Raw genomic sequence first — 14753 nt, forward strand, 5'->3', positions numbered from 1 at the left:
ATAACCATCTACTACCATCCTCTGGCTTCTCCCACTAAGCCACTGTTGAATCCAATTGACTACTTCATCCTGAATGTCAAGCAACTCAACCTTCTGGATCAGCCTCCCATGCAGGACTTTGTCTACATGGACTTCAGCAAGGCCTTGACAATGTCCACTGATCAACCTTCCTGGTAACCTCCTCAAAAAACTCTACAAGATTGGAGAGACATGACCTGCTGCACACAAAGCCATGATGACTATCCCTAATCAGCCCCTGTCTATCCAAATATTTATATATCCTATCCGTCGGAATACCTTCCAATAATTTACCCACAACTGACATCAGGCTCACCAGCCTATAATTTCCTGGCTTATTCTAAGAGCCTTTAAGCTACTGAACAACATTAGCTTTCCTCCAGCATCTCATCCGTGGCCAAGGACGTTCTAAATATCTTTGCCAGTGCCCCTGCAATTTCTGCACTAGCCTCCCACAAGGTCCAAGGGGACACCTTGTCAGGCCCTGGGGATTTATCCACCCTAATTCACCTCAAGGTAGCTAGCACCTCTTGAGCAAGCCAGATACAGCCCATGACCTCACTAATCTTTTGCCTCTTCCATAAAATCTGTCTCTTGAGTAAATACAGATGCAAAAAATTCTTTTAAGATCTCCCCCATCGCTTTCAGCTCTATGCAACGATGACTACTCCAATCTTCAAGAGGACCAATTTTGTCCCTTACTATCCTTTTGCTCTTAATGCAGCTATTGAAACCCTTGGGATTCTCTTTCACCTTGTCTGCCAGAGCAATGTCATGTCCTCTTTTAGCCCTCCTGATTTCTCTCTTAAGTGTTCTCTTGCATTTCTTATACTCCTCAAGCACCTCATTTGATCCTAACTACCTATACCTGATATGCACCTCCTTTTTCTTTACCTGGGCCTCAATATACCTCAATAACCAAGGTTCCCTAAACCCACTAGCCTTGCCTTTATTCTAACAAGAACATATAGATTCTGTACTCTCAATATTTCACTTTTGAAGGCCTCCCACTTACCAAGCACCTCTCTGCCAGAAAGCAGCCTATCCCAATGCATCCCTACCAGATCCCTTCTGATGCCCTCAAAATTGGGGTTCCTCCAAGTTTAGAATCTTAACCCGAGGACCAGTCCTATCCTTCTCCATAATTATCTTGAAACTAATGGAATTATGAACACAAAATGTTCTCCTACACATACTTCTGTCACCTGCCCTGCCTCATTCCCTAAGGAGATCCAGTCTCGTGCTCTCTCTAGTTGTCACCTCCACATATTGATTAAGGAAACTTTCCTGAACACATTTGACAAACTCTATCCCATCCAGTCCTTTTACAGTAAGGGAGTCCCAGTCAATGTGGAAAATTAAAGTCACCTGCTATCACAACTTATTTTTCTTGCAACTATCAGCTATCTCTCTACAAATGTGTTCCTCTAAATCCCACTGACTATTGGGAGGTCTATAATATAGTCCCATTAACATAGCCATCCTTTTATATTCCTCAGTTCCACCTAAATTGCCTTGGTAGTTGAGCCCACCAATATGTCCTCTGAGCACTGCCGTGACATTTTCCCTGATCAGTAATGCCACATCTCCCCCTCTGTCATGCCTAAAACAACAGAACCCTAGAACATTGAGCTGCCAGTCCCACCCCTCCTGCAACAAGTCTCACTAATGGCTGCAACATCATAATTCCATGTACAGATCAATGCTCCAAGTTCATCTGCCTTACCTACAATAACTCCTTGCATTGAAATAGATGCATCTCAGAATATTAGTCTCACAATGCTCAATCTTTGAGTTTCCACCTTTGCCTGTGGTCTTAACATTTACTATCTCCACAACCTCTCCACTTCCTGCCCTGCCACTCTGGTCCCCAACCCCCCAACTCGCATTTAAACCCCCCTTCCCCGAGCAGCACCAACAAAGCTTCCCGCAAGGATATTGGTCCCCCTCCAGTTTGGGTGCAAACCATCCCATTTGTACAGATCCCTACTGCCCTGGCAGACAGCCCAATGATCTAAAAAAATCTAAAGACCTCCTTCCTGCACCATCTGCTTAGTCACATGTTAAACTGCACTATCTTCCTAGTTCTTGCCTCACTAGCACATGGCACAGGTTGCAATCCTGAGATCACTACCCTGGAGGCCTTTTAACTTAGCACCCAACTCCCTGAACTTACTTTACAAGGCCTCATCACTTTTCCTGCTTAGGTCATTGGTACCAATGTGTACCACAGCCTCTGGCTGCTCACCCTCCCCCTTAAGAATGCTATAGACTCAGAGATATCTCAACCTAGCACCTGGGAGGCAACATACCATCCGAGAGTCTCATTTTTGTCTACAGAACCTCCTATTTGCTCCCCTGACCAATGAATCCCCTATCACTACCATTTGCCTCTTCTCCCCCTTCCTTTCTGAGCCACAGAGCCAGACTCAGCACCTGAGACCTGACCACTGTGGCTTTCCCCTAGTAGGTCATCCCCTCTCAACATTATCTAAAACAATATACTTGTTATTGAGGGGAACAGCTACAGGGGTCCCTGCACTGACTGCCTATTCCCTTTCCTGTTCCTAATGGTCATCCTACAACCTAGGTGTGACTGCTTCCCTCTAACTCCTGTCTATCAACCCCTCAGTCTCCCATATGATCTGAAGGTCATCCAGCTCCAGTTCCCTAGCACTGTCTGTAAGGAGCTGCAGCCAGATGCACTTCTCACAGGTGTAGTCATCATGGACACTGGAGGTCTCCCTGACTTCCCACATCCTACAAGAGGAGCACACCACTGCCCTATCATCATTCTCACTGCTCTACCTGTGCAAATAATAAAGAGAAGCTCACCTTAGTCTCCACCTCTATTCACCAAAAGCCTCATTCCCTCACTCTAACACTGAGGCAATAACCACTCCACTTAACTCTATCTTTTTTTTATTGGCTGCTGTTAATTAGCCAATCAATTGTTACTAACAATGTGCAGACGTGCCTCTTTAAGGGTCCTGCTCACTGAAAATGAACATACAGCACAGAGACTCACCTCCTTTGAAATCGCCCATCTCTCATTTCCAAGTCCTGTGTATTAAATTGAAATATGTAAAAATAAATCACTGCTGCAACTGGAAAAACTAGGAATGATCCTGCTTCTCCCTCTATAGGTACTGACTTACCTCTCAGGTATTTCTGGAATTTTCTGTTTTTGTTCAAGCTTACAGCATCGGCAAAAAGAAACAAGAAACTGGAGGAACTCAGCAGGTCAGGCAGCATCTGTGGAGGGAAATTAAAGTCAATAAACTTCATCTGGACTGAAAGATAGAGGAGAGATAGCCAGTATAAAGAGGTGAGGGGAAGGGGTAGACCAAGAGCTGGCAAGCGATAGGTTGATCCAGGTGAGGAAGGGGTGATGGGCAGATAGAGGAAGGAAAAGTGGAAAAACAGCAGAGGCTTGAAGATGACAGGTGGAGGCAACAAAGGGCTGCAGATGATGGAATCTGATAGGAAACGAAGGTGGAGCATGGAACCAAACCAGGGAGGTGGGATGGACAGATGGGAACAGTAGGAGGAGGGCACCCAATGGGAAGAGTGTGTGGGTGATGGGCAGATGGAGTCGGTGGAGATGGGGAAAGAAACAGGGCGATGGGGTCTGGAGTGAGTGTAGGAAGGACTCCCTAGATAAGGAGGAGAGAGAAAAGGGGCAGAGGGGGAGCAGTTCCTCTGAAACTGGAGAATTCAATGTTCACACTGTAAGGTTATAGACCATCCAGGTGGAACATGAGGTGCTGTTCCTCTAGTTTGTGTATAGCTTCACCCTGGCAGTAGAGAAGGCCGAGGACAGACAGGTTGGGGTGGGAATGGGGAGAGGAATTAAAATGGCCGGCAACCAGGAGCTCTACAATGCTATGGCGGATGGAGCAGAGGTGCTCGCAAAGCAGTTGCCTAGTCTGCATTTGGTCTCACTGATGTCGAAGAGGTCACATCGAGAGCACCAGATGCAATAAACAAGGTTGGAGAAGATGCATGTGAATGTCTGCCTCACTTGGAAGAGCTGTTCAGGGCCTTGGATAGTGGTGAGGGACAGATGTTATACCTCCTATGGTTACAGGGGAAAGTGCCTGGGGAGGGGCGAGGAACGGGTCGGGAGGGATGAGCAGACAAGGGAGTCACAGAGAGAATGGTCCCTGTGGAGAGCAAAAAGGGGTGGGGTGGGGAGGGGAAGATGTGGCTAGTGGTGCAATCACATTGTAGTTGGCGGAAGGCACAAAGAATGCTGGAGGGTTGAAAGGTGAGGACCAAGAGAACTCTATTCCTACTCTGTCTAGGGGAAGGTGGGCTAAGAGCAGAAATGCGGGAAATGAAGGAGATGCAGGTGAGGGCTCCATCTATCACAATGTGGGGGAAGCCCCGTTTTCAGAAAAAGGAGAACATCTCGGATATCCAGCAGCGGAAGGCCTCATTACAAGAACAGGTGTGGCAGAGACAGAGAAACTGAGAGAAAGGAATGGTGTCCTTACAAGAGACAGGGTGGGAGGAGGTGTAGACTAGGTAGCTGTGGAGTTGGTGTGTTTGTAGTAAAGGCTACAGCTTGACTCCAATGCTAGCCACAGCTTCCCCTCCCCACCTCTTTCTACTTTCCACAGGGACCCCTGCCTCCGTGACTCCCTGGTTTGCACATCCTTCCCCTCCCTGCTCATCTTTCTCCTCCCCAGGCACTTTCCCCTGCAACTGTAGGAGGTGTAACACTTGTCCGAACACCTCCTCCCTCACCACCATCCAGGGACCTAAACAGCCCTTCCAGGTGAGGTCGACATTCACATGCATCTCCTCCAGCCTTTTTTATTGCATCCAGTGCTCTCAATTTGGCCTCCTGTACATCAGTGAGACCAAGCACAGACTAGGCGATCACTTTGTTGGGCACCTATGCTCCATCCGCCATGGCCTTCTGGAGCTCCTGGTTGCCAGCCATTTTAAATTCCATCCCCAGTCACACCCCAACCTGTCTATCCTCTGCCTCCTTTACTGCCAGGATGAGGCTAAACACAAACTAGAGGAACAGCACCTCATGTCCCACCTGGGTAACCTACAACCCGACGGCACGAACATTGAATTCTCCACTTTCAGGTAAACTGCTCTCCCCTGTCCCTTTTCTCTCTCGTCCTGAATCACCCAGTTCCTCCCACACCTACTCCAGACCCCATCACCCTGCTTCTTTCCTCTCCTCCACCCAATACCTCTGCCCATAACCCCATGCACTGGGTCCCCTCCCCCTACTGTTCCCATCTGCCCACCCCACCTCTCATACGATTCCATGCTCCATCTTCCTTCCCTAGCACATTCCTTCATCTGCAGCCCTTTGATATCTCAATTTATCACCTCCCAGTCTCTGTTGCTATTTCCACTCTTCCCTCTTCTATCTGCCAATCACCCGTCATCAGCTGGATCAACCTATCACGTTCCAGCTCTTGCTCCACCCCCCCACCACCTAATACTGTCTATCCCCACTGACCGCTGACTTCTCCCAGCTTCTTGTTTGTTGCTCCAGATTCCAGCATCTGCAGTCTCTTCTGTCTACTCTCACCATCTGTAATGTTTAAAAAATGATTTGTGTCATATTGCTCATTATTCTTTTCTGATAAATGATGACTCACTTGTTTATCATTGACTGGAGTTACACTGGGGTTGAAGCCACATGGTAAGCCTAAGGAAGAGTGGGTCTATCAAGTAAAACCATTTGAGAAGGGTCTATTTTACCAGTCTTGTTGGTCAGGCAGTGTCACAAAATATGTCAAGGAGAATCTAAATCAAAAAGGATTATGTTCTCTCAGTATGTGGATCAAAAGCAATAGAATCAAATCATGCATACTAATGTTTGCTTCAAGGTAAGGCTACTTATGACCTAACAACTTTGATAAAATAATGCAGATGGCAATTTTATATTCTTTAATTAACTATTTTGGTGAAAATAGCATTCAATGGAATTTTAACCACAAGAGTACAATATCCTATTCTGAACTCTGTTTTGTGATAGGGTTTTCCTGGAGGAGAAGTTTGTCACTTTATGCATGGGGAAATGAGGTCTGTGGTTTGGTGACACTGTTTCACCATGGATGAGACTGAGTCGAGGCTTCATGCACAGATATTTAGTCATATAGCAGCAAATTATGTACCAGATACCAACTGCCTAAATATACAGTGCTAATTATAAATTTCAACAATGCTAATTACAGACCAAATATACAGTATGTAACATAAACCTGCACATCAGCAGCATTTGGAAAATACTAACATTATGTGACTGATGCCACAAGGAAAGAATGTAAGTTCTAACTTATAGCTAAAGATTCCTTACAAGTACTTATAACACAATTGCTTATCAACAGCTTATTCTGTCAATCTTGGTAATAAAGCCCAACTATTATAAGAGATAGGTAAACCAAATATAGATGCTGCAGGGAAATCATATAGATGGGTAAAACACTTTTGGCAGTACCTAAAGCCGTCATTGCCAGGATCACCCAGATGTTCACAGAAGGAGTCAATTATAGTGAAACATTTTCATTCCGTGGCACTAAATTGTCATGATTTTAAGAACATTGGCTTCTATTTTTGTGTCTGAAGATTATTTTGCATTTCACATATCGATTGCATATATGAACTAGGCTTTTTATTCTAGAATTTTACTTTGGTGCAATTATAGAATTGCTTGTCTGGCATGTGCAAGAAGCTTGTAGGTGGTTAATGCACATTCTCATGTGGTAACAATGAATAAGTCAGGGTAAGAGTTTCTTATCAGAAAAGGCACAGCAAAATCAGCTCTTACAAGCGTTTCTTTGCATACGGGTTATTAGACCCACATGCTAAATACCATTTGTGGCCAAACAATGAGCAAGTGAGTTGCTTCAAATTCTGGCTTTCTTCAGATCTACTGAGGAAATGTCATAGCTCTCTGAGACACCCAGCACCAAGGTACAGAGCTCAGAATGTGGAAAACTGCAGCATTAAACCTAAGATCTGCCCTTACTAATGAATTATTTTCATTAGTGGTTCTTTAAGTACCACTCCCAATGTAGATCATTGTTTCAAAACATTTTAGAGAGAGCAGGGAGAAGTGAAAGCATCTCAGTGGAAATGCAGGAAAAATGGTCAAAGAGGAGTTTGTGAAAGGACAAAAGGAGCAAGATGTAATAATTTTGGAAGGGAGTTCCATGAAATAGAGAACAATCAGGAATCAAAGTCAGAAGCACAGATGTACAGGGTAATGACTTTTTTTTAAACAGAGGGTTGATGAAGGAACTTTAAGCTGAAAAATTCAGTGGGCCACTGGAGACCATGTGGAATTTGAACTGAACTATAGTGATGGGTCTCGGGAGTATTCAGGAGAATGAGAGAGAGTGAGTGCTGCCTACATTTTCTTTACAATTTATATTTTTTTTATGGAATATAAAAGCACTCAGTCCAACCAGAACAGGCTGGCTTTTATTGTCTATCGAAACTTCCTCTCGTTCTTGCTGATCCATTAACAGAATCCTTAGCTATGTTCTCCCTCACATACACATTTATCTACCTGTAAAGCAAACTTTACAATTTGCCTTCACAGCCTCGTTCAACCCATCCCAGCCCACACCCTACTGTAGTAGCAAGCTCTTGACCTCTAATTTTACTCTTTCCGATAAACATAAATACTCTCTCTGTGCTGATCATTAAAAATTTTTTGTAATTTAAGCACCTCTTTTAAGTCACACCTCAGGCCTTTTCCTGTCAAAAAGGTCCCTAAATTGCTCATTCAGTTTTGGTATCACCCTAGTGTAATCGTTTCCCCCTGACTGATTATTTCCTCTGGTTAGAGAACTTATAATGAGAGGGGGCAAAAATTTAAAGTTGTCATTAAGGAAGAAATTAGCATAAATTTATGCATGTAAAGGATTGTTGGAGAATGGATTACTATACCATAGTCTTAGTTGAGGTCATTAAATAGCTTAAGGGAAAAGTAGTTAATATTTGAAACAAAGGGAAATACAGAGATATAGAAGATATGAGTGGCAGATGGTTTGGACACTTTTTGCAAAGTCATAGCAGTAAATATGTTCTGCTGTGCTGTAATTTATTTTGTACCTTCTCCTGTGCCTCGATTGTTTTTGTAATAATGGCAAGAACTGTACACAGCAGTCCAAGTGCAGTGAGACCAATGCTCAATACAATTTTACATAATTGCTTTTCAATTCTATTCCTGTGGAAACAAAGCTTGTTATTTATGGCCATACTGCATTGCTACTTTTACTGATTAATACATTTGTTGTTCTAGCTCCCTATAGCTTTTTTACTGCATTTACATTCTTAGTTTCCAAATACTTGGAAGTACTTATTTATATAATTTTATGTAATTTAAACCATTAGGTCCCTCATGGTAAAAAGAAGCAGACATCTGGAGTAATAACATTTGAAACTTGGCAGCTCCACTTATATGTCCTTTGACTTTTGGATCACAGGAATTTTGTTCCATTTCTGCATCACACACCAGTTTATTTCTCAATTACTAGCAGAGTAGTGATGCAGAAATTGTGTTTTTATTGGTTTATAGCTTTAACGTTGCATATTAAAGAATATTTATGAAATAAAAATAAATTGCCTTAAAGAAAACATCTGATTTTCTTTCAAAAATGTGGCAGTCCTTGTTTTTTTTAGCATGTAACAATGATCTTAGCCTTTTAAGCTGATGAAAAATTATACTCATAACAATGCCTAAATTAATGGGCCTATGTCCATCGAAGCCACAGAAGGCTAAATGGCAATTAAGTAGTTTTTTTTTAATGTTGTCGGATTTTTTTTCAAGTAAATAAAGAAAGATTATTTTCTTTAGCTGGAAAATAAGTAAGAAAGGTGTCAGCAATTTAAAACTGTCATAAGGGAAAGAGGTTAGCATGAATTTATTTCTGTAGAGGGATTTAAGAAAATTGAATGCTTTAAATTGTGTTTGGGTGACAAAGAGGTTATTGAACAATTTGAAGTGGTTTGGGAAGATATCAATATAGTGGAATATGGTTAGGATAGTTCAAGTAAAGACATAAAAGGATACCTTTTCATAGTAGTGATAATGTAGTTGAAGGTTCATTGTACAGAACAGTACCAGGGTTAAATATAAAGCAAAAAAACTACCAATGCTGGAAACCTGGAAATACTCAGCAGACCAGGCAGCAGCTGTGAAGAGAAAAACAGAGCTAACATTTCAGGTCAATGATCATTCATCAGATCTGGCTCATGGGGAGTTCCTTTCCTCTCATGACACATTCTACTAAATGGTTACATTCATGGTGAGAGCACATCAAAATTAAATTATATATTAACTTTTATATGTTCAGTGCACATCAGTTAAAATGAAGCAATTTATCTGAATGACTTTATTGTTCATGTGTGTGCATCTGAGACTTCACAAACTTCTCAAGATGAGATGAAACATAGCTGTTAGTGAGAGAACTGGAAGAGGTGACAAGAAATGATTAAATGGAGGCTTGAAGAAGAATACGGACAAAGTAGAGATAAATCTATTAGATTGCTGTTCCATTAAAGAGCAGGATTTCTTATTCTAACCTTCACAATTATTAATTAGGGTTAGGTTTGAGTTAGCTTAAGAATTATGTAAAGGAAACATTTAGGGATTGTAAAATTAATGACATGTACATTGTAAATCTACTTTGTAAATGCCATGTAATAAAGAAACACACCTTAAAGCATGCATAATCAATCCAGTGCTCAAAAGATTAGCAATTACAAGCCAAAAATTCAGACTAAGAAAGGCACTGAAAGAGTCCCAGATTCTGAAAAACTTTGGATTGATGCTTATTTATTTATTGGTGAAAAATGACTCCATGAAAGGTCATCAACCTGAAGCATTAACTGTCTTCACAGATGCTGATTGACCTATTAAATACTTCCACCATTTTCAGTTTATAAGCCAGAATTGGTTGTAGCATCCTTGGGAAACATCCAGGTACATTGACCCTGACTTCTAAGGAGTAACAACTCACAGAATCAGTGCAATACAACTCCCAACATGCAATGATCAAGTTGCCTTTTTCACTCAGATGCATTGTTCACTTGCAGAGGACCCTCCATGCTACAAGCTGCAATATCCTGAAAACATTCCCCTGAACCCACCCTGACCTGCCTTGCCAGGAACTGTCATAGGGATTGTAAAGCATTTTATGGAACATTGTTAGGTACTTCGAAATGTGCAAAACTCTGTATGCAGTTCATTTATTTCAAGAGTTTTTATCTACTTTTCTTATTTTGATATGCATTATTATTTTTCATTTGTTTCTTCTATTTCCCTCAACTTTCTCTTCTTTCATTTTCCCTAATTATGTTGCAAAAGTTCTGCCTTCTGATCCATTCCAAAGCCACAAACTCCTTGTGAGAGTGGATTTCAGGGTTTTCCAGAGGTATTAAATGTTTGATTAGAAACATAAAAAAACTACAGCACAATTCAGGCCCTTTGGCCCACAAAGCTGCGTCGAACATGTCCCTACCCTAGGCTTACCCATAGCCCTCTATTTTACTCAGCTCCATGCACCTATCTAACAGTCTCTTGAAAGACCCTATTGTATCAGCCTCCACCACCGTTTCCGGCAGCCCATTCCACGCACTTACCACTCTCTGAGTAAAAAAATTACTCCTGACATCTCCTCTATATCTACTCCCCAACACCTTAAACCTATGTCCTCTTGTGGCCACCATTTCAGCCCTGGGGAAAATCCTCTGACTATCTACCCGATCAATACCTCTCATCATCTTATATACTTCTATCAGGTCCCCCCTCATCCTTCGTCTCTCCAAGGAGAAAAGGCCGAGTTCCCTCAACCTGCTTTCATAAGGCATGCTCCGCATTCCAGGCAGCATCCTTGTAAGTCTCCTCTGCACCCTCTCTATCGCTTCCACATCTTTCCTGTAGTGAGGAGACCAGAAATGAGCACAATACTCCAAGTGGGGTCTGTCCAGGGACCTATATAGCTGCAACAATACCTCTTGGCACCTCAATTCAATTCCACGATTGATGAAGAACAACACACCATATGCTTTCTTAACCACAGAGTCAACCTGCGCAGCCGCTTTGAGCATCCTGTGGACTCGGACCCCAAGATCCCTCTGATCCCCCACACTGCCAAGAGTCCTACCATTAATACTATATTCCGCCAACATATTTGACCTACCAAAATGAACCACTTCACACTTATCTGCGTTGAACTGCATCTGCCACTTCTCAGCCCAACTCTGCATCCTATCTATGTCCCTCTGTAACCTCTGACAGCCCTCCGAACTATCCACAACACCCCCAACCTTTGTGTCATCTGCAAACTTACTAACCCATCCCTCCACCCTCATCCAGGTCGTTTATAAAAATCACAATGAGTAAGGGTCCCAGTACAGATCCCTGAGGTACACCACTGGTCACCAACCTCCACTCAGAATACGACCCTTCAACAACCACTCCTTGCCTTCTGTGGGCCAGCCAGTTCTGGATCCACACTGCAATGTCCCCTTGGATCCCATGTCTCCTCACCTTCTCCATAAGCCTTGCATGGGGTACCTTATCAAACGCCTTGCTGAAATCCATATACGCTACACCTACTGCTCTCCCTTCATCAATGTGCTTAGTCACATCCTCAAAAAATTCAATCAGGCTCGTAAGGCAGGACCTGCCCTTGACAAAGCCATACTGACTATTCCTTATCATATTATACCTCTCCAAATGTTCATAAATCCTGCCTCTCAGGATCTCCTCCATCAGTTTACCAACCACTGAGGTAAGACTCACCGGTCTATAATTCCCTGGGCTATCCCTACTCCCCTTCTTGAATAAGAGAACAACATCCGCAACCCTCCAATCTTCCGGAACCTCTCCCTTCTCCATCGACGATGCAAAGATCATTGTCAGAGGCTACGCAATCTCCTCCCTCACCTCCCACAGCAACCTGGAGTACATCTCATCCAGTCCCAGTGACTTATCTAACTTGATGCTTTCCAAAAGTTTCAGCACCACCTCTTTTCTAATATCTACATGCTCAAGCTTTTCAGGCCGCTGCAAGTCCCCACTACAATCCCCCAGATCTTTTTCCATAGTGAATACTGACGTAAAGTATTCATTAAGTACCTCTGCTATTTCTTCCGGATCCATACACACTTTCCCACTGCTGCGCTTGATAGGCCCTATCCTTTCGCATCTCATCTTCTTACTCTTCACATACTTGTAGAACGCCTTGGGGTTTTCCTTAATCCTGTCCGCCAAGGCCTTCTCATGTCCCCTTCTGGCTCTCCTACTCTCTTTCTTAAGTTCCTTCCTTTTAGCCTTGTACTCTTGCAGATCTCTAACATTACCTAGCTCTCTGTACCTTTTGTATGCTTTTCTTTTCCTTTTGACGAGATTTATTATAGCCTTCGTACACCACGGTTCCTGTATCCTCTCGTGACTCCCGTCTCATCGGAACATGTCTATGCAGAACTCCACAAAAATACCCCCTGAATATTTGCCACATATCTTCCATACTTTTCCCAGAGAACATCTGTTCCCAATTTAATCTTCCAATTTCCTGCCTGAGAGCCTCATAATTCCCTTTACTCCAAGTAAACACCTTTCTAGTCTGTCTGTTCCTATCTCTCTCCAGTGCTAATGTAAAGGAGATAGAATTATGATCACTATCACCAAAATGTTCACCCACTGAGAGATCTGACACCTGACCAGGTTCATTTCCCAATATGAAATAAAGCACAGCCTCTCCTCTTGTAGGTCTATCTACATACTGTGTCAAGAACCCTTCCTGAACACACCTAACAAACTCCACCCCATCTAAACCCCTCACTGTCTGGAGATGCCAGTTGATGTTTGGGAAATTAAAATCCCCCATCACAACAACTCTGTTATTCTCACACCCTTCTAGGATCTGCTTCTCTATCTGCTCCTCAATAACCCTGTCACTATTGGGCGGCCTATAAAAAACACCCAGTAAAGTTATCGACCCCTTCCTGTTCCTAACCTCCACCCACAGAGACTCCGTAGACAATCCCTCCACAATGTCCACCTTTTCCGCTGCCGTGACACTATTTCTGATCAACAGTGCCACTCCCCCACCTCTTTTGCCTCCCTCCCTGTCCTTCCTGAAACATCTAAGACCTGGCACTTGAATCAACATTCCAGCCCCAGAGCCATCCAAGTCTCCGTAATGGCCACATATAACTCCAAGTATCAATCCAAGCTCTAAGCTCATCCACCTTGTTCACAATACTCCTTGCGTTAAAATAGACACATCTCAAGCCTGTCTGAACACTTCCCTTCTCTGTCACCTGCCTATGGTACTTACTCCTAGCTTCCTCTATTTGAGATCCAAACACCTCTTCCCAGTCTCTCCAGTACAGATCCCACCCCCCAACAATTCTCGTTTAAACTCTCCCCAGTAGCCTTAGAAAACCTCCCCGCCAGTATGTTTGTCCCCCTGGGATTCAAGTGCAACCCATCCTCTTTGAACAGGTCATACCTCCCCCAAAAGAGGCCCCAATGATCCAGAAAACTGAATCCCTGCTCCTTACTCCAATCCTTCAACCACGCATTTAACCTCCTCCTCATTCTGTTCCTATACCCACTGTTGCTTAGCACAGGCAGTAATCCAGAAATTACTACCTTTGAGGTCCTGCTTCTCAACTTCCTTCCTAATTCTATATAGTCTCTTTTCAGGACCTCATTTCTTTCCCTACCTATGTCGTTGGTGCCAATATGTACCATGACCTCTGGCTGTTCTCCCTCCCCCTTCAGGATATCTTGGACGTGATCTGAAACATCCCGGACCCTGGCACCTGGGAGGCAAACTACCTTCTGAGTTTCTTTCCTGCATCCACAGAATCGCTTGTCTGCCCACCTAACTATAGAGTCCCCTATCACTAGTGCCCTCCTCTCTCCTTCCCTACCCATCTGAGCCACAGGGCCGGGCTCTGTGCCAGAGACACTGCCACTGTTGCTTCTCCCAGGTAGGCTGTCTCCCCCAACAGTACTCAAACAGGAGTACTTATTGTCAAGGGGTACAGCCACAGGGGTACTCTCTAGTACCTGACCCTTCCCCTTCCCCCTTCTCCCTTCCCCCTCCTGACTGTGACCCAATTGCCTGATTCTGATGGTCCTGGTGTGACCACCTGCCTATAACTCCTCTCTATAACCTCCTCACTCTCCCCGATTATATTTCCTGTCTCTGAAATATGACTTCCTCTGATTAAGGTGCTACTTTGTGCATTCTCAATCTCTGTTCTTTTCTCGGAGAGTTTCACCCGAGCCATGGACTCGCTGCTTCCTGCAACCTTTTGTTTATATTCATTTCTGAGGTCTTAATGTTGCTGGGAAGGCCAGCATTTATTGCTCATCCCTAATTGCCTTGATTGAGATGGTGGTGAGCCACCTTCTTGAATCACTGCAATCCTTCTGATGCTTTTGGGCAGGGAGTTCTGGAATTTAGATTTTGATGAAGGACCTGTGATATATTTCCAGTCAGGATGGTGTGTGATTTGAGGGGGAAACCTGCAAATGGCGATGTTCCCATTTGCCTGCTACCTTTTGTCTTTCTTGGTGATTGAGATCACAGGTTTGGGAGGCACTCTCAGAATAGCATGAGCAAGTAGCTATAGTGGATTTTTTAGATGGTGCACACTGAAGTTACTGTGTGCCATTGGTGAAGGGAGTGAGTGTTTAGGTGTTGGATGGAGAGCCAAACCAGTGG

The sequence above is a fragment of the Pristis pectinata genome, chromosome 4 (assembly GCF_009764475.1).
Source record: "Pristis pectinata isolate sPriPec2 chromosome 4, sPriPec2.1.pri, whole genome shotgun sequence".
Lineage (NCBI taxonomy): Eukaryota > Metazoa > Chordata > Chondrichthyes > Rhinopristiformes > Pristidae > Pristis > Pristis pectinata.